Genomic DNA, 20,176 nt, shown 5'->3' on the forward strand with positions numbered 1-20,176 from the left:
AACTAGGATTTGATACCAAAATGTCATGCCCAAACATTTACAAGGCAAAAATACAACTACAAATTTTATTTTTTTAAAACAATGACTAGGGAAGAACGTAAAAGGAACTACACAAAGTAAATTAAGGTGATAATACTTGGGAATAACGTTGATATACCCCAATTAAAGATTCAACTTAACATTAAAAAAAAATCTAAACCCTAACTTATACTTCTTTCTCGACTTGAATTATAATTTCCCTTGACTCTTCTTCACACTCAATCTACCTCTTAGGACTCCCTATATCTCATACTTTTATGGTATTGATTCATACATGTATTATGTAAGTATCTCTTAAACATATGTACCTATATACTTTAGATTTATATGTCTACTTATATATCACACTATGTAGGGTCAACAACCACCCATAGGATGTCTTATGATCTAATTTGTTTCTGTATTTTCAAATGTATGATATGTCTGTATATATAGGGTCAAAAACCACCCATTGGATGTCTTATGATATAATTTATTTATGTATTTTCAAATGTATGATATATATATACATATATATATATATATATATATATATATATGTATATATATGTATATATGTATATGTATATATATACATATATGTATATATATATGTATATATATGTACTTATATGTATATGTATATATATGTATATATATACATATACATATATGTATATGTATATGTATATGTATATGTATATATATATGTATACATATACATATACATATACATATACATATACATATACATATACATATACATATACATATACATATACATATACATATATATATACATATATATATATATATATATATATATATATATATATATATATATATATATATATATATATATATATCTTGATGTGTGAACACCTAACAATTACTAGGAAGATTGTATCAATACTAAATTAACTCACTCTTTTACATTTATTAACTAATCATCTTGAAAAATCACTGACTATCCACTAACAAATACTTCTAGGTAATTCATTATATTTATACATCATTCAATCATAACCTTCTCTTTTCCCCTTCTAGTGATTAAACAACATAAGAACATTATGATAGCTCACTTATTATTTATCACATAGGCACACCATCTTAGTAATTAAATGGCACTATACCACTAACCAACTAGCTATGACCAACTATTAACCACTTGTATAATATTACAATATTCAAATCACTTAATTGATCATGTATTTACATCTTATCCTCTTCTTTATTTCTAATTTTCTAATTGAATTAATATCCTTAATTACTAAAGAAGTTATTGAAAATGTTTACCACTAAATTCCTAATCTACTCTCGCTCTCTCTCTCTCTCTCTCTCTCTCTCTCTCTCTCTCTCTCTCTCTCTCTCTCTCACACACACACACACACACACACACACACACACACACACATACATACTATTTAATTTAATAATTACCATAAGTAATATAAAATTTAAACCTAACTATAATACCAACTAACCCTCCCCTAAGACCATGCATTTCTCAAATCCCAACCTCATACCTTAATTGCATTTTACTTTAACCACCCCCCTACTCCTAGTGCTGACATCTCCCTTCCCAAGGCTAGGTGGTGGTACACATGTTGTACAATCTTTGGAACAAGCACGTGAGAAGTGATTTTTGGAGGAATTAGTTGGGGGAAAAACACTTTACACCATGGGTACCTCTTCCCATGTTTCCCCACATGATACCACTAATGCCTTGGTTGTATGGAAATCAAGTGATCCCAAGTGCATAGTGTATTACCAAATGGGAAGGGTATTGGCTTACATGAAAATAAGATGGGGTCTTGGGAATATATTTATGTTATATTTATTATATTTATTTAGAAAATACCACTTTCTATGACTAATGGCATTGGGTCATCCAACTTATTTCTTTCTTTCATGTGTTCAGAAAGTCGATTAGGGATAAAATGAGGATAGGTATACATGAGTGGACTATGTCACATTTTTTTTAAATATAGGACCCTTCCAACATTTTTTTATTTTTATATATATTTTTTTAATCTATTCTCGATGGGATTTGTCCTTGTTGGGACTCAAAATTGAAGCCCTCATTTTGAGTACCATTCAAAAAAATCAAGCCCTATATTTGCTTGTTGATGCATGTGTACCAACTATCCATTTGAGGCCTGAGAGGTGTTCAATGTTTCTAACACCTTTCATTCCATATATCCACTCATCCCATGATGATAAATTTCCATTCTGAGTCATTCTGCAAAATTCCATTTTGAGCAATAACCAAATCTGCATTTTTGCCTAATTATTAAACAACAATAGGAGGTCATGTTTGCAATTGAATATCCTATACCCAATAATGTTTCATGAATTTACACTTTGGGAATTTTTAGTATCCATATCAAAGAACCTATGTTTTAGATTTCAATTTTATTTTTTATATGTTTTGAATAGGTTTTGAATCCCTCAAAGTTGGTCATTTATTATTGTCATGTTGATGCAAATTGTTCAAAATTCTAGGAGGCCCTATTTGACTTGTTATAACTTTAACCTAGTTGACCAAAATGAGTAAATTCCTTTTGTATGGAATTTTAGAGGTTAGAGACTTGCTATGTTTCAATTTTGAGTTTATGAAAAATCCATTTGATTAGTTTTTGAACGTGATTCAAAATTTGTAAAGTTTTACTAGTGTTAGTAAGTGCAAATTGCTTGGTATCCCTGTTCATGGTGTCATAAATCAAAATCTATGATAGGTGAGATCAAATGGATTGTAGCATTGTGTTCTACTCTAAAAATACTTTAAGTGTTTCAATTTTCAAAACTTGACAAATCTGTTTGCACACTTTCCAAAGTCTAGTCCCTTTGCAAAAAACTATTTTTCTGCTAGTGTTTCTAGTTTGCAAATTTATTCAAAGTGCACCTAGTTATTTTTCATGAGCCCAAATCCCAAATTTATCTTTTCCTCATGATAATGAACCAATGCCCTAATTTTCATGCCCCCAAGAATCTATTTACTAGATTTTAGAGCCAAATCTGAGCACAATTTATGGCTTTCTAACATGTTTTCTTGTAGGTAGTTCTGAGAGGGCAACTTTGACAATCAATATATTTTGACTGAGATGTCTTCATGAGATGATATTTGAAAAGATAAAAGAATTTGAAACAAAGAATTAGTATGCCAAATATTTGGGCTCAATTACTTATTTCAATCAATTTTTAAAGCCAGCTAGAGGACCCTTTGACACAAAGTTGAAAGTTTGCAAAAAGGAGTTAAAATGATTTTTTAATGGATGGTTTAGTGGTCGAATTGTTTACAATTAGTATCAGACAATCAATGGATGAGTTTGAAGGATCAAATGTTTGGAAATGAAAAAAATTTAGTTGGACCCACTTTGGGGCCTGACTAATGTTATTAGATCGATAAGGTATTGTGAGAAGTAAAGATGTTAAAAGGAGGGTATAAGGGCTTTTGTAATAATATAATTATATGAATGCATATAATTATCACACACTCTCTTTCATGAGACCATTTCCAAGCCCGAGGACTTTTATGGATCCTTTTCCTATTTTTTATCATAGATGTTAGATTTAGATCCATAAAATAAATCTATTAAAGACAAAATCTTTCATGGGTTGGGCTATCTGATGGTAGAAGTTGATAGGAAGAGGAGGGAGCAGTGATGGATATATGGCATGGAAAGTGAAGAAGAAATTACTATGAAGGAACCTCTTGATCTCATTCACCTCAGTCTTGATGAATGTATTTACATCAAGCTCTATTCTAATAGAGAGCTCAGGGGTAAATTACACACTTATGATCAACACCTAGACATTATCCTTGGAGATGTTGAAGAAGTCATTACTACTATGGGGATTGATGATGAAACATATGAGGAGATTATTAGATTTTAGTGAGATCCTTTCTAGCTCACAAACACTTGCTATTAGGTGAGTTACTCAAAGTTTGATGGTATGGCTTTACCCTCTTGGCAAGTAGGTTGTTAGGTTAGCCCATATAATGAAAATGGCTATGGAAAAATGTTTCTATACATTGCTTTATTATGATTAAACTACTAGGTATTTCTACCAAATAGTAGAGTGCCAAATGTAAAATATACTTCAAGGAATTCATGTCAAGGTGATCTCTAGCATCAAGTGTGCCCTATGTTGATGGAAATCACACCAAGACATCTATGATCAACTACACTCCCTCCCTACAACAAGCATACATGAATAGTTGTGAAACTCAAGCATAAAAAGGGATGCAATAATGCATCTTCATTGAGATGAAATATCCCACATTGGGCAGTAGGTAGGAGTTTTAAAATTTTAAATACATTTCTAGTCGCTTAGCTTAGTGTCTAACAAGACATGGGCCTTTTGAAAGGCCATAGGTTCACATGAGGACCCCACTCATTGTGGATGATAGCTGGCACGAAGACCAAAGAAATTTTCAACAAGGATGTAAATCAAGAAAATGACGTGGAATCCATGGTGACAGGTGGATGATTAGGCAATGGTCACTATGTCGCCAAAAAAAGATGCTTGATCGATAAGCATAGTGACATGGTGACTGATTGAGGTGGTAATGATAGGATGATGATGTGGTGAAAGACTTGGCACTAATGTGGTGGCATGGGTAAATTGAGTGACGACAAATGGCGATGAGGTGTCAAGGTCAAACCAGTGGTATGGTCCCACGTGACACATATCTGGCACTTGGGTGGACTTCTAGGTTAAGAAAATATTAATTATTTTAATATTTTATTCAAAAAAGGAAATGGGTGTTCATATTTAAAATCAAGGTTATAATTGTAAAACCTATAGTTTATACAATAGTGGCTTTCAAAAATTTCAAATATTTTGCATTTTTATGCACAAAACTAAAGTTGGAGCCTAAAACATTGAACAACTACCAAGGGGGAATTTTTTTCCTGAAATATGGCCTCCAATATATTGTTGGAATTGATAGAAGATGAACTTTTTGATTATGGAGTTTTTCTTGTTTGCATATATGGTCACTAGCGCATGCTACAGGGGGATTTGTAATTCTTATGAATCCATGGTTTTTGATAGGTGTTTCTATTGCAAATATTAGTTGTGGTGACACTAGGCATGTTTGATTTCTCTAGTATGTGATATTTTGATCCTAGTTGAAGTATTTGTCTTCTAATTAGTAATTTGATGTATATTTGGTAGAAAATTTGGTAATTGTTGTTTCCTGCCAAATCAGTTATATTTTCCATCAAGTCTTGAAGATATTTTCAACTTTGGAGGAAAAACAAGTGAGTATTTGATTTTCTTGTTGTTGGGAGAGATAAAAGAGATGTTTTTAACTTCTTGGGGAAGTTTTCCAAGTGGACACATGGTGGTTGTAGAGCAGATCCGAGAATTTATTCCTTGTCTATATCTTTCTTTTTCTCATCCATTATAAGGGTTCCAATTTTTACTGTGAGATGAGGTAGTTAGTTGGTTTTGCTTGCTGTCTATTGAGCAAAGCTCTAGCTATGAAAGCCACAAATCCATTCTTTTGCATGTTTTAGAGTTCATTTCATGTCTATTTTTCTCTAAGATAATGAAAATTAATGATAGATCATGTGATATATCTTGAGTTTCATTTAGTGTTACTAGTTAATGTATTTGGTCTTTCTAAGGATAAATATAAAAGGGGATTTACAATGAATTATCTATGTTCTCTTATTTTGTCTCCTAATTCTTCATATTCTATTAACTTTGTGATTGAATGAATAAGGTTCATTTAATTTAGGGCAACTTGGATGAGTTTTTTGTAAGATCTTTTGTTGCTTTTAATTCAAGGAGTTAAGTAAATGTTTCAATGATTTGATAGGGTTTATGGTTGTATGGAGAAGATGCTAGTAAGAATGGAGTTTAGGGATTTCAGTTGATAAACTTTATTGTAAGACAATCAAGTTAGGTCATCCTATTGGTAGTGACTCTATGTTGCAATGGATAAGGCATTGATCACTAAATCAGATGCAAGTTAAGATGAAGGTCATTTGCACAAATAATTTTAATAAAATCAATTCAATTTTCAATGTTTTGTAGTGGGTTGAAAGGAATTGACCCTCACTTAGCTCATGGGTTCATAGGTTATGATTTGTAGCTATTTCATTCCTATTTTATTGCATAAGTATCAGAAGATATAAGGGTTTCATTTGTTGTTAATAGGTTCAAATTTTATGTTTATTTGCACTAGTACCATATATTAGAACATCAAGGTTAGCCCACCTAGGTGTTGTAGAGCTTGAAGTGAAGAAGGAGTTATGCATTTTAGTTGGCCCAAGAATTGTAGTCAAGTGCATCCATCATAAGAATTTTTTAGCCTTTGGTGTATTGGTTTGGTTTCTTGGTTATTTTTAAATCTATTAAATTAGGAGCCAATAGTCCCCACTTGTCTTAGTTAGGCCAGTTATGAGATTGACACACATGCTTGGAAAGGGCAATGTCATTGTTCACTAATTTGAAGATACTAGGAATATTCTTTGGATTATAATATTTCTCTGTAATTGGGAGGGGATATATTTCCCTCTCCCATACAAATTTTAGAGATTTTATTATGCATGTATAGACTTGTTCCTCTTCTCAATATTTTATATCAAGTTATCTACTGATTCATTTTTCTCTTCTACTCAACTATGGTATGGTGAATTTTCTTAATTTGATGTTACTCCAACATAATAATGTATATATCTATATTGATAAATCTATCAACTTCACTTGATCAATAAATTCCATTCATGTAGTGCACATGAGAACATCGTCAAGTATGAACTATTAGATCATTTCTTCCTACCAATGATGGTGCTTGAAATGAAGTTTTTTATTGACCCCATACACAATGGAATACCTTAAATATGGATAAATTTGAATGCATTTCCTTATCATAAATCCAAATGAATATAATTCTATATTTACTTGTTCATTTCTTGAACTTTCAAACACAATGACTATCCTTTGAAAATAATATCTTATACAAGGCAATCTATGACAACATATATATTGTTTTGATTCATAAATCAATGTGGGGATGAATTCTTTCTTTACATAATCACTACTTAGGCATTGTAGAAATGACTATTTTTTAACATGAAAATTCTTTATTTCTCTCATTTACAACTATGATAGTGAAACATTAATTATATTTCATTGCCAACTATATGCCTAACATTGAATCTTACAATGCAACTACCTATGTCCATATTCTAACTTCTTCATTCCATTCATTTATAAATCCTTCACAAAAATGTGCATAAAATGAAACTCTTACTTTTATAGTTCAACACTCAATGACAAGATAGTAGGGTCCCACTCTTACAATACGATATACACTAACATGGAGAAGGATTTCATCCTTTCAAATACATTTCACAATTACATATCCCTTCCTTGATCTTCCAATACATGGGTGATACAAAGCCTACAAAAAGATTTGGACAAGAACCATGGAGGCTCATCTCTGATCCTAGACTTCTAATAAGCCACCCATTGAGTTGGGGAAACAAGGCTCAATTAGGTTACACTCAAGCATCAAGAATCCATATAACTTATCATTAAAACTCAAATAAACTCCCTTCTAAGGCTTAACACATTGATTCACCATTGGAATCATGAAACATTTGGTGAAGGTGGGCTCTCCAAAGAGGAGAATGCCATATCCATATACACATATACATTTACAATTGCATAATTCCTATTCAAGGCTATCACAATACATCCTTCTCATCACATCAATACACTTATACCTTCCATAACAAAAAAACAAGGCATATGGTTGTTAGAAATGCTTTAGAATAACTAAGAGAGGATGGGTGAATCAATTATTCAAGGTCTAAATGTCCAATTCAAACTTTCTAGCAAGTAAAGTGTGCCCATCAAACTATTTATTCATCTAGGCTTAGACATCCCTAATCAACAAGTTATTGTAAATTAACATGCAAGAATAACATATGAAAATATCAACACATAACACAGTGATTTACATGGAAACCCAATTTGGGAAAAACCACCAATAACATGCTACTCAATTTTCATTCTTTTGAAGTGATGCCCTATGAAAGGCTTGCCCTGTTAAAGGCTAAAACACAATATTAAATATGACCTGGTTAAAGGATTTAGCCACCCTATTAGAAGTGGGCCTAGTTGGAGGACTTTAGAACATTCACTTGGAATGCCACCCTATTAAAGGATTTATAAATGGTTGTTAGACCAACCTAAGTCTATAGGATTTTCCTTTACCATAACTAATACAATTCCTAGAGAGTAACAATAAGGGGTTTTGACCTGATTACAAAATACAACTCAACTTGCAGATCTCAGATCACTTCTCAGCTCATAACATTACCTAGCTTTTAGTCTCTACAATTTTGATAGCTTACCCTACTTTCAAGCTTGATCTTCTTGAGTCTACATGCTCAATGTACCAACAAAATCATCTTTTCTCTGACCACTTATCAAAGAAAAGTCTTTATGCTCTATTCTTCCTTCTCCTAGATGTCTTCTCCTTGACACCCTTTCAACCACTTCGCAATTTGGTACACCAATAGCTCCTACTTCTTGGTCTATTACTTCTTAAATAGAAGTCTAGAGTTACCTTTCCTACTCAATTCTTCCCTTCTTTAATTTCAATTCATATGGATTAGGTAGGATTCATTAAATCTGGCCCATATTTTTTTCTTTTAGAAATATCATAAAGAATCCTCTTGAATTCATGCAAAAATGGTTTAAATAGAATTATGTGCCACCATATCATCATCCTTATCCTCCAACTGGCTCACAAAATTCAAGTAACAACTTTGTTAGCTCAGATTCAGCGAATCTTTGAGATTTCCACTAATGCAGCAGCTTGACACTATTGAAATTCTAGTGCTTGGACATACTATGTTACTCGGCATCAATTACATTTTTACTAATTCTCTAAAGTTTACTCAACACCCACTAGATTTTCCATTTACTTAGCTCCAACTTAAATTTTTCTCAGCTTAAACTAGCTTTCTTAGTACCCATTGATAAACTTAGTTTAAGCTTTGTAGTCAACCTTGTTCTAACTTATACTTCTAATGTTTCTAAGTGTGACCAACCTCTTTATCTTTGATTATGTTACCAATACATCATTTAACCATTGTCTTAGCTGATCCTTGCACTTCATTACAAAACCATAACTCAACCTTTCCCTTAGATACTCTTGTTATATCCTGTTGACCAAATCCTCTTCATCAATCAACTAAGTGATAGTACTTGGATCTTATAAGAAATTGTCATTCCTACAAATAGTAGGTTTGACATTAATGAAAAAATAATAATTGAAAACATTATTTTAACAATAATCTCCCTCTTTGAATCAATCTTCTTCATCAATGATCATTTCAATCAAATTTCTAACAATCTCCCTCTTTGGCATTAATGGAAAACCAAACTAATCAACCATCAAACCAAACTATTCAACCACATTATCAAAGTTCTAACTAGGTTAGAATAGTAAGTCAAATTCCAAAAAGAAATGTTGTCACATCAGTTCTCACATCTCAATAATCTCTCCCTCTTAGCTATTGTATTCTTTTTGTTACATTCTCTCCCTCTGTATGCATTGCTCATCTTCTACTATTTCTTTCTCTATCCATTTTTTTTTATCAACTTCTCCTGTAGCTATTGATCATTTTTGCTATTTCTCCCTGATACTATTGATCAAATACTATTGATCAGTTTCTTAGTATTTCTCCCTCTTTGACAACAATGCCAAAGACAAATTATTTCAGCATCTTCTCATGCAAGTATAGTATTTGTAGGTTCTTTCAATTTCTACATTTGTTACCTTGCTTGCGACTAAATTGAAACTTCATCACTTCAATTACTTTAGGCATGAATCCTAAAGTAAATAACTTTGGCATCAATGTGTAATATTCCAACAATCAATTCTTCTAATGTAGGGCAGCCTTTGTTGTTACTTAGATAGCCTTGGCTATGGGTATCACCCCTAACTTACTTCTAAGATACTCAAAAGCATCTTTAGGTATTGCTTTTGTGAAGATGTCAGCAATCTATTCCTTTAAGCTAACATACTCCATCTTCACTTGTTTATCTTCCACCAATTCTTTAACATAGTGATACTTGATTGCAATGTTCTTGGTTTTGGCATGCATTAAAGTGTTCTGTGATATTTTTATAGCACTTGTATTATCACAATAAAGTATCATAGGATCATTTACTTCTTCCATCATACCTTGTAGTAAATGTTTGATCCATACAATATTAGTGCAATTGATAGCAACTACAACATATTCAACTTCTATTATGGATTGTGATGTACAACTTTTCTTTTTGTTGGTCCATGTAATAAATCTTCTTTCCAATAAAAGTGCTCCTCCACTAGTGTTTTTTCTATCATCAATATTACCTCTCCAATCTGCATCATTGTAGACTCTTAGCTCAAACTTTTCACTCCTCTTGTAGTACAAACCATAGTCACTAGCTCCTTTTAGATACCTCATTATTCTCTTTACTTCTATCACATGATTTTCTCTTGGATTTGTAGAAAATCTTTCCACTATTCCAACAACTAATGTAATGTTTGGTCTACTATGTATAACATACTCCAACTTTCCAATCATTGATCTATACATTGTCTAATTCACTTTAGCTCACTCATCACTATTGGATAACTTATGCCCTCTTACCATTAGTGTGATGACTAGTTTTGAGTCTTCTAATCCAAATATCTTGAGTATCTCCTTGATGTATTTTGATTAGGTCACAAATATTCTATGCTTCAATGATGTACTTGCAATCCAACAAAGAATTTTATTTCTCCAAGCATTGACATTTCAAACTCATGTTTCATTTGATCAGAAAAATCTTTGCATAGAACATTTTTTCTTCCAAATAATATATCATTAAGAAAGATTTTAGATATCAAAATATCTTTATGTTTTTTTCCCTTGATTTACAAGTTTCTATTGTCATCTATTCTCTCAAATCTAATCTTTACAAGATACTTGTGCAGTCTCTCATACCATGCTCTAGGTGCTTGCTTCAAACCATAAAGTGCCTTATGTAGTTTGTAAACCATATCCTTGTTGTTATCATCAACAAATCAAAAAATTGCTTTGATTTTCCAATATAGACTTCCTCTTCTAGTATACCATTTAGAAAAGAAGACTTTACATCCATTTGGTAGACTTTGGAACCTTTGTAGGCAGCATATGGAAGCAATGTTCTTACTTCTTCCATTCTTGCAATAGGGGCAAATGTTTCTCCATAATCTAGTCTTTATTCTTGTGCATAGCCTTTGCAAACTAATCTAGTTTTGTTTCTATTATCTCACTTTTCTCATCAAGTTTGTTTTTGAACACCCATTTGGTACCAATTACACTCTTATCAGCTAGTCTAGGAACTAGGGTCTAGGTTTTGTTCTTCTCAATTTGATCTATCTCTTCTTCCCTAGCTTTATACCATTCATCATATTTTAGTGCATCTTTTACTATTTTTGGCCCAACCTTGCTCAGTAGGCATGATTTATTTCTTAGTCTATTCTTTCTCATTGGTCTTGCATCATTCTCACCAATGATTTGATCTTTAGGGTGATGTCTTCACACATACTTGGCTAACCTTGGTTCTATCCTTCTTTCTATGTTTGATTCTTTAGCTTCAAAATCATTATGTTCATCTCCATCTAGTATTTCATCATTTATTTCATGTATACTATTTTTAGAATCAAAATATGCATTATTTTCATTCTACAACTTGGCTTTTGAATGCAGCTCGACATTCACTAGTTGTGACTTGGCTAATATTGATATTTGTTGTTGATTTCCAACTTGATTGGTAGCGTTATCTTCAATAGTCATTCCTTCATATAAGTATACAATAGATCTATAATATTTTGATTGCTTGGACTCATCAACTTGGACTTCTACATGTTCATCAAAATTTACATTTGCACTCTCCACAATCTTGTTAGTGTTAGTATTCAAACACTTATATTATTTACTTCTAGTGGAGTATCCAAGTAATATGCCTTCATCACTTTTTGCATCAAACTTTCCATTTCTAGTATCTTTAAGAATATAGCATTTACAACCAAAGACTTTGAAATGTTTTACATTAGGTGAGTGACCATACCACAATTCAAAAAGTGTTGTATTTGTACCTTTCTTGACTTGAACTCTATTTAGGGTGTAAATAGCAGTACTTATAGTTTCTCTCTAGTAATTTAGAGCGACATTTTCCTGCATCATCAATGTTCTTACATAGTCTATTATTGATCTATTCCTTCTTTCAACAATACCATTCTGAGGTGGAGTTCTTGGTGTTGATGTTTACCTTTTGATACCTTTATCATTGCAGAATATCTCAAATTCTTTTGATGTAAATTCTCCTCCTTTGTCTGATCTTAGGCATTTCAAACTCTTACCTATTTCCTTCTCAACTCTAGCCAAATACCACATGAACATTTGAAATGCATCAATTTTTTTCTTTAAGAACATAATAGTCATCATTTTGGAATAGTCATATACAAATAGCATTATTTATTTGTCTCCTAGGTAGCATTTCACTTCTGTTGGTCCACATCAGTCTATATGGACTAGCTCTAGTACTTCTTTGAAATTGTATATTTTTCTTTTGAAACTAGACTTAGTCATCTTCCCTAGTTGACATTGTTTGCACATTGTATTTTTAGGCTTCTTTAGTTTAGGAAAACCTTTCACTTTCTTCTTTTTGCTGATGCTAATCAAATTGTCAAAGTTAACATGACACAACCTTTTATGCCATAACCACACATCATCAAATCTAACAAGACAAGTTGGATCTTCCATATCTAGGTAAAATAGATTACTTTTGGTTTGTTCACCTTTTCCTATCAGATTTCCATTAGTGTAATAGATCTTGGTAGTTTTGTCTCCAAACTCTACTTTGCAACCTACATTGCCTAACTATGATACACTCAACAAAGTCTAGTTCAATCCTTCAACATAGTATGCATTATCACATGAGATTTTTCCTATGAGTTTAATTGAGCCTTTTCTTTTGATTTGATATGGAGCATCATTAACAAATCTAACAATATTTCCATCATATCGATTAAAGTTAATAAACTTACTTTTGTCTCCTATCATGTGATGTGAACATCGACTCTCTATGGTCCACTTGTATTTTTTGTTCACACAGGTTACCAATGTTGTTGCTTCATCTTTATTTGATTCATCCTTCATAGCTACATAGACTACTTCATCATCATTCTCATCAAAATCTTCTTCAACAATGTAGCATCTTTTTCCTTTTTCCTTGTAATCTCTGCTATCATCTTCTCTATTGTTCTTGTACTTGTTTCCTTCTTTGTAGTTCTTCTTTTGTGTACACCTTGCAAAAATATGACCTATAAATGATAGAAAGTTTACCTTTGAATTTACCTTTGCCTCTATGAAATCTTCTACCTAGTAGTGCTTCTAACTATTCCACATCTTCCTCATCTATGATGCTATCATTGGATGCATGTTTCACTTTTCTATTCTTCTTCCTTGATGTCACCTCTTCAGTGTGTTTAAATGTTAGCTTGGCCTTGAAAGAAAATTCATGGTTCTTAGGTTTGTAGTTGCCAAAGTTGGAAATTCCAAATGCAGTAAGTCTCCTACAAATCCTTCAAAGGTTAGTGTGTTTCCTTGTACACACCTTAGCTCTTAGATGGCTAAAAATCTAATAGCATAGATAGGGAGCAAGGTTCCCAAGTATTTTCTATTGAAAATCTCTTCTTCCAATTGACCACCTAGAATTCTTATTGCACTTACTACTTCTTTCATTCTAGCAGCATATTGAGCAACATTTTCACCTTCCTCCATTTTCATGTCATCAAACTTTCCTCTGAGGCTTTCTCTCTTTTCTCTTTGAAATTCTGATCTCCTTTATAGATATTTGATAGGACTTTCCACATTTTTAATGCAATATCACATCCTTTGATGTCATCAAATTTATCATAACTGTGTGTAGAGGTAATCTCCAACATTGCCTAATTGTGCTCCTTCCTTTTGCTCAAATCATCTATAGTAAGGGGTCTAGTTGGGTCTAAATGTTTTGTTCCAATTGAGGTTTTTGCATAATCACCTATTGATCCAAGGTGCAATTTCATCAAACTCTTAAATGCAATGAAGTTGTCTTTGTTGAGCTAGGAAACTTCTCTCTTAGATATCTTGATCTTCCTACTTCTAGTACCTTGAAACTAAATCAGTAGATGGCTCTAATACCAATTGTTAGAAATGCTTTAGAATAACTATGGGAGCGGGGGGGCGGGGTGAATCTGTTGTTTAAGGTCTAAATGTCCAATTCAAACTTTTTAGCAAGTAAAGTTTTCCCATCAAACTATTTATTCATCCAAGCTTAGACATCCCTAATCAACAAGTTACTATAAATAAACATGCAAGCATACCACATGAAAAGATCAACACATAACATAGTGATTTACATGGAAATCCAATTTGGGAAAAACCACTAGTAACATGCTACTCAATTTTCACTCTTCTGAAGTGATGCCCTGTGAAAGGCCTACCTTGTTAAAGGCTATAACACACTGTTAAATGTGACCTAGTTAAAGGATTTAGCCACCCTGTTAGAAGTTGGCCCATTTAGAGGACTTTATAATATTCACTTGGAATGCCACCTTGTTAAAGGATTTACAAATGGCTATTAGACCAACCTAATTCCATAGGATTTTCCTTTACCCTAACTAATACAAATGCTAGAGAGTAATAATAAGGAGTTTTGACTTGATTATAGAATACAACTCAACTTGCAGATCTTAGATCACTTCTCAACTCATAATATTGCATGGCTTTCAGTCTCTACAATTATGATAGCTTTCCCTCCTTTCAAGCTTGATCTCCTTGAGTCTTTTTGTTCAATGTACCAATGCAATCATCTTTTCTTTGACCACTTATTGAAGTAGATTCTTTGTGCTCTATTCTTCCTTCTCCTAGATGTCTACTCATTGACACCCTTTCAACCACTTTGTAATTTGGCACACCAGTAGCTCCTACTTCTTGGTCTATGACTTCTTAAATAGAAGTTTGAAATTTTCCTTTCTCACTTGATTCTTACCTTCTTTAATTTCAATTCATTTTTAGGTAGGATTCATTGAATCTAACCCATATTTTGTTTCTTCTAGAAACATCATGAAAAATCCTCTTGAATTCACTCAAAAATGGTTTACATAGAATTTTGTGCCACCATCTCATCATCCTTATCCTCCAACTAGTTCACAAAATTCAAGGTAAAATTTTTTTTAGCTTAGATTTGATGAATCTTTGACATGTCCAATAATGCAGTAGCTCGACACAATTGAAATTTTGCTGCTTGACACATACTATGTTACTAGGCATCAACAATATTTTTATTGATGCTTGGCACCAAAAGTTTACTTGGCACCCACTAGATTTTCCATTTACTCAGCTCCAACTAAAAATTTTCTCAGCACCGACTGATGAACTTAGTTTAAGCTTTGCAGTCAACCTTGTTCTAACTTATACTTCTAATGTTTCTAAGTATGACTAACCTCTTTATCTTTGAGTATGTTACCAATACATCATTTAACCATTGTCTTAGTTGATCCTTGCACTTCATTACAAAACCATAACTTGACCTTTCCCATAGGTACTCTTGTTACATCTTGCTAATCAAATCCTCTTCATCAATCAACTAAGTGATAGTACTTGCATCTTATAATAAATTGTCATTCCTACAAACAGCAAGTTTGGCATCAATGACAAAACAATCATTGAAAACATTCTTTTAACAATAATCTCCTTGTTTAAATCAATCTTCTTCATCAATGATCTTTTCAATCAGATTTCTAACAATGGCTTCAATAGAACCCATACTCCATGAGCAACAAAACCCTCTCCAAGAGGAAAATCTCTCAACTTCAATGTTGAACCCAACTATCCACTTTACCCAAGGAATCTCCCCCCCCCCCCCAAGGGTTAGTCAAGCCTTCACTCCCATTAACATTCACACACACAAATAATAAGGAAAAATATGTGAGAGGAATCTACCACAACAATGGTACATACACACAATCTCACAAAACCACATTACATGAACTTTAACACACAATAAACAAGAACAACATGATTAAGCAAGTGCATTGAGAGTTAGGGCATGAGCACCAACCTTGGTCTAAGATAAATGCAAAATGAAAGTTGTTGCAGAGATCCCTTCTCCTTAGTCCTTCCTCCTTCAAAACCTTAATTGTCTCTAAACTTAGATAGTGGGTGATCACCCTACTAGTTTGTCCAAGCCCACTAAAAAGACTCTCTAACTATCTCTTTTTGGAAAAAACATCAAGCCACTATCTCTTACAACTTTCTCCCTACAAAATTTGCAACTTTTGAGTAAGTGGAAAGATGGGGATGAACTCATGGGACAACTCAGTTTTTGAATTGGTAGAAGAATGCATTGGCTAAGGCCCTCCCAAGCTAGTTGAGCACTAAAATGGTCAAATTTATGGACTTATCATGTAATGCTAACATAGGGTAGCTCATTTTCACAAAATTGGCACTTTGGGACCACCTATTGATCCTTTAAAATCCTTGTCAAGTTTGAATTTGAAATTTCCCTTTATGTTGACCCATCCATCCTTTCTCCAAGTGGATTTTCTTAGATCTTTTGAAAGTCAATTAGTTTAAGGTTAAGTGTTGCCATGATCAAAACCCTACGTGACATGTCATTAACACATAATCAACTACAGGTGTTAAGTGACACATTTAAAACACATTACATGTCAGCATGACATGTCCCTAATGTATTTATGTGATTAAATTTATCATACACATGCAAACTTACATTGGCAAAATAAACATATCACAATGAAGCTTCTGAATCTTCCAAAGATTCACCTTGGATAAACTATGTCCACATAATTTTGGACCTTGTTTCCCTGATTAAATTCCATGGTTCAATTGCCTTCACACTAAAATCTAGCATTAGTAGCCCAATGAAAATTCATATAAAATGCATGTTTATAGGTGCATGACAATTTCTTATTATATAATTCACCTTAACATCATAATCAATTTTTATTTTCTAATCATTTTCATACAAAGCATTTAAAATATTAAATATTAGAATCTACATATCAACATTAATATCTAATAAAATGATCCAACTAACATTCTGAACCAAAACATAATCCATTTCCTATCATAATGATTTAAAATGTTGAATCTATATTGTTGAATCAGCAAACATGAAATTTAGTTTCAAATACATATCTTAGGTAAAAATCACCAAGATGTAAATATCAAAACTAATATCCTTTGATTCAATTAAACATTGATAGTATCTCGTCATCATTGTGAGATAATACATTGTAAGGCCTATAAATTATGTCAGGAAATCAGTATGTTTGCATAGTCACATAGTTTCAAAATCAATAATAGAATAAATACATTACATTTTATTGGGCCATAAAATCCATCCCTGTGAATATCAACATGTCCACCTAATACTATTTGCACAATAATTAACTCATCACATTACATCATATCAAGTTCTATCATGTGGACCCTTATCTAATTTTATTAATAGTCTTCATCTATGACTATTAACAAAATTCATAAGGGTGGGTGTTGATTCATCTTTCCATAATAACTATCTAATTCAATTATCCTAATAGGTCATAAAATATCATGAAACCATCAACATGGTTTCTAAGTTAGAACACCTTGATCATTTATTCCATACATTCTTAGCTTATCAACTTAATATAACTCTAAATATGATATTGAGCACAATAATTACTAAAATTTATATTAATCTCAATAAGATCCTTGGTTCACTTTTTGATAAGGAAAATCCCAATAATCGCATATTTATATCCCAAAACCTTGTTACCATCATTCTATCATAAGGTGTATGGTAATAATATATAATTCACACTCTATAAACAAGAGACAAAAACATGACATCTCATCTCCTTACTCTTCCTAGATCTAGTCATATTCATGTTCTTAAGATTTATAATAAGGTAATAGGGAAGGGGCCTTACACATTTTAACCTAAAATGTTGACCAATAAAATTAATGGAAAATTAGTAGGTTGTATTTTTTCAATCAACATGGATTTTATATCCTTAGCTCCCAACCATTGATTTAGAAAATAGGTTTTGTATTTTAAATAAGCGAATGCCTTCCATGGAATACCAATATGTGATGTCACACAAGTGGTTTCAAAAATATGGATGCAAGTCATGCTCATAAGCTAAAAGTGAACATATTGAGGAGATACATATTAATTTTCACCCACTAAGGGATGAGTAAAATTTTTAATAATAAAAAATTTACAATTTATCTTTTGAAAAATTACAATCTTATGAAATATCTAAGCTAAAACTTTTTTTTTATAACAATATAGATAACTAAATATAATTTAAGAAAATATCGAGAAATTTATTATATAAAGTCTTAAATTATTTAAAGTAGGATGATAAGTTATGTATTCAATATTAGATATTACATTGGAATAGGTTAGAATAGGATTTGAGTGACTTGATCTTTTATATCTATATTAGAAATGGTGAAGCCATCCCTCTTCTTATAAACAAGTTGGTAATTCCTTTGAATATTATAAGCATGGTAATTTCTTATAATTGGAACATTTTTTGGGTTTCAAATACTCTCAAATATTGTGAATAACATTACATACCTTAAAGGTTCTAGTGTCTCCCTTTATTCTAAGGGATAAACATAAAAGTTTATTAAGCCTTGATGAGTAGTCCATTTTTGGAAGGATATCATCTAAAAGAAGTTCATCTAATGTTAATGTAGGTTGCAACATGGTTACATGATACCTTGAACTTGTTTCACCATTTTCTAAATATTCTTCTAAACATGAAATGTACCCATTAAAAAGCCACTCTACTTCCATTATAAGGCTTGTCAAATAATGTTCCCACTGCACACAAAAACAACACGTTCACATGAATTTGTTTGATCTTATTTGTGTAAAAATTATACATATGATTTTAATTGTAAAAATAAATGTCATTAAAGAAATCAAATTAAAATGCAAAATTAATTACAGAATTTAACTTTTTGACTCTCTCTCTCTCTCTCTCTCTCTCTCTCTCTCTCTCTCTCTCTCTCTCTCTCTCTCTATGTTGTATTTTCAAATAAATGTAGAACAACTTAATAATAAAATAAAATAAAATTAGAAGCTTCTTTCCAAGTTGTGCTACCACTATAATGTGAGTTCTAATTATGCTAAAATTAAATTGAGAAAAGTCTAGAATTTGTTCAAACAACCAAATAAATCAACATTTATATTTGTGCTACTAACTATAAGAATCTTAGTTGACATATTATTTTATTTTGGGGATTAACCTTATAAACAAATATTAAAACTACTTTCTAAGTTAAGCTATCACAATAATGTGAGTTCAATTTAAAATAAATTAAAAGGGGGGTTGTGTTGGAGTTCATTCGAGTCGGGAACATGTCAAGTAGATTTAAAACCTAATACCAAGAAACAAAGATAGGGACAAGCCTAAGGATGAGCTAAATCCTATATTTAGCAAGGCTAAATCTTAGTTCTAGGCCAAAATTAAGAAAGTCATCAGGACTCACTTCACTTTAGGCTATACAAGGCCAAGGCAAGAAAACCTAAGAGATTAATCTTATTAACTTGATACTTCTTCTTTCAAATATTATTCCCTAAAATAGAAATGGTCAATATTCTTCTGTAATTTTCTGATAAACTTTCTAAGCATAGTAGCTAACTACAACCAAAAAGTAGATACAAATAAGTGATGACCAACACTTGGGTTCTTGAAACATTAAATGGTACATTGATTTGTTGTCGTGAATGTTCTGCAATTAAGTGAATCATTGCTATATTCTTGAACTTTTAAATGGACCAATGTCTTATCCAATGGGATATATAGAGTCAAAGATTACTAGGTTTGGACCTTTTTAATCAACTTGTGATTAAAATTGTCAACATCAACTCTAAGATTCATTCTAATTCTCATCCTTTTTCACAAACCCTAAACCTTATCCATTACAAAAAGAAATTACCTAATTCTTTAAATTAGCATCAATCAATAAGAGATATGTAACTCTATAAATTGCATTAAACTAAATGAAACTTGTTCATTTAGTCCCAAGATTATGGA

The 20,176-nt window shown here is 31.9% G+C and overlaps 1 pseudogene; it reads right to left on the reverse strand.

Moving 5' to 3' along the window:
* The window catches only part of LOC149577156 (alpha pinene synthase, chloroplastic-like), a 126,292-nt pseudogene that overhangs the window by 41,290 nt on the left and 64,826 nt on the right, over positions 1 to 20,176 (reverse strand).

The sequence above is a fragment of the Cupressus sempervirens genome, chromosome 1 (genome assembly GCF_028749045.1).
Source record: "Cupressus sempervirens isolate cs-2001-9-10 chromosome 1, ASM2874904v1, whole genome shotgun sequence".
NCBI classification, from domain to species: Eukaryota; Viridiplantae; Streptophyta; class Pinopsida; order Cupressales; family Cupressaceae; genus Cupressus; species Cupressus sempervirens.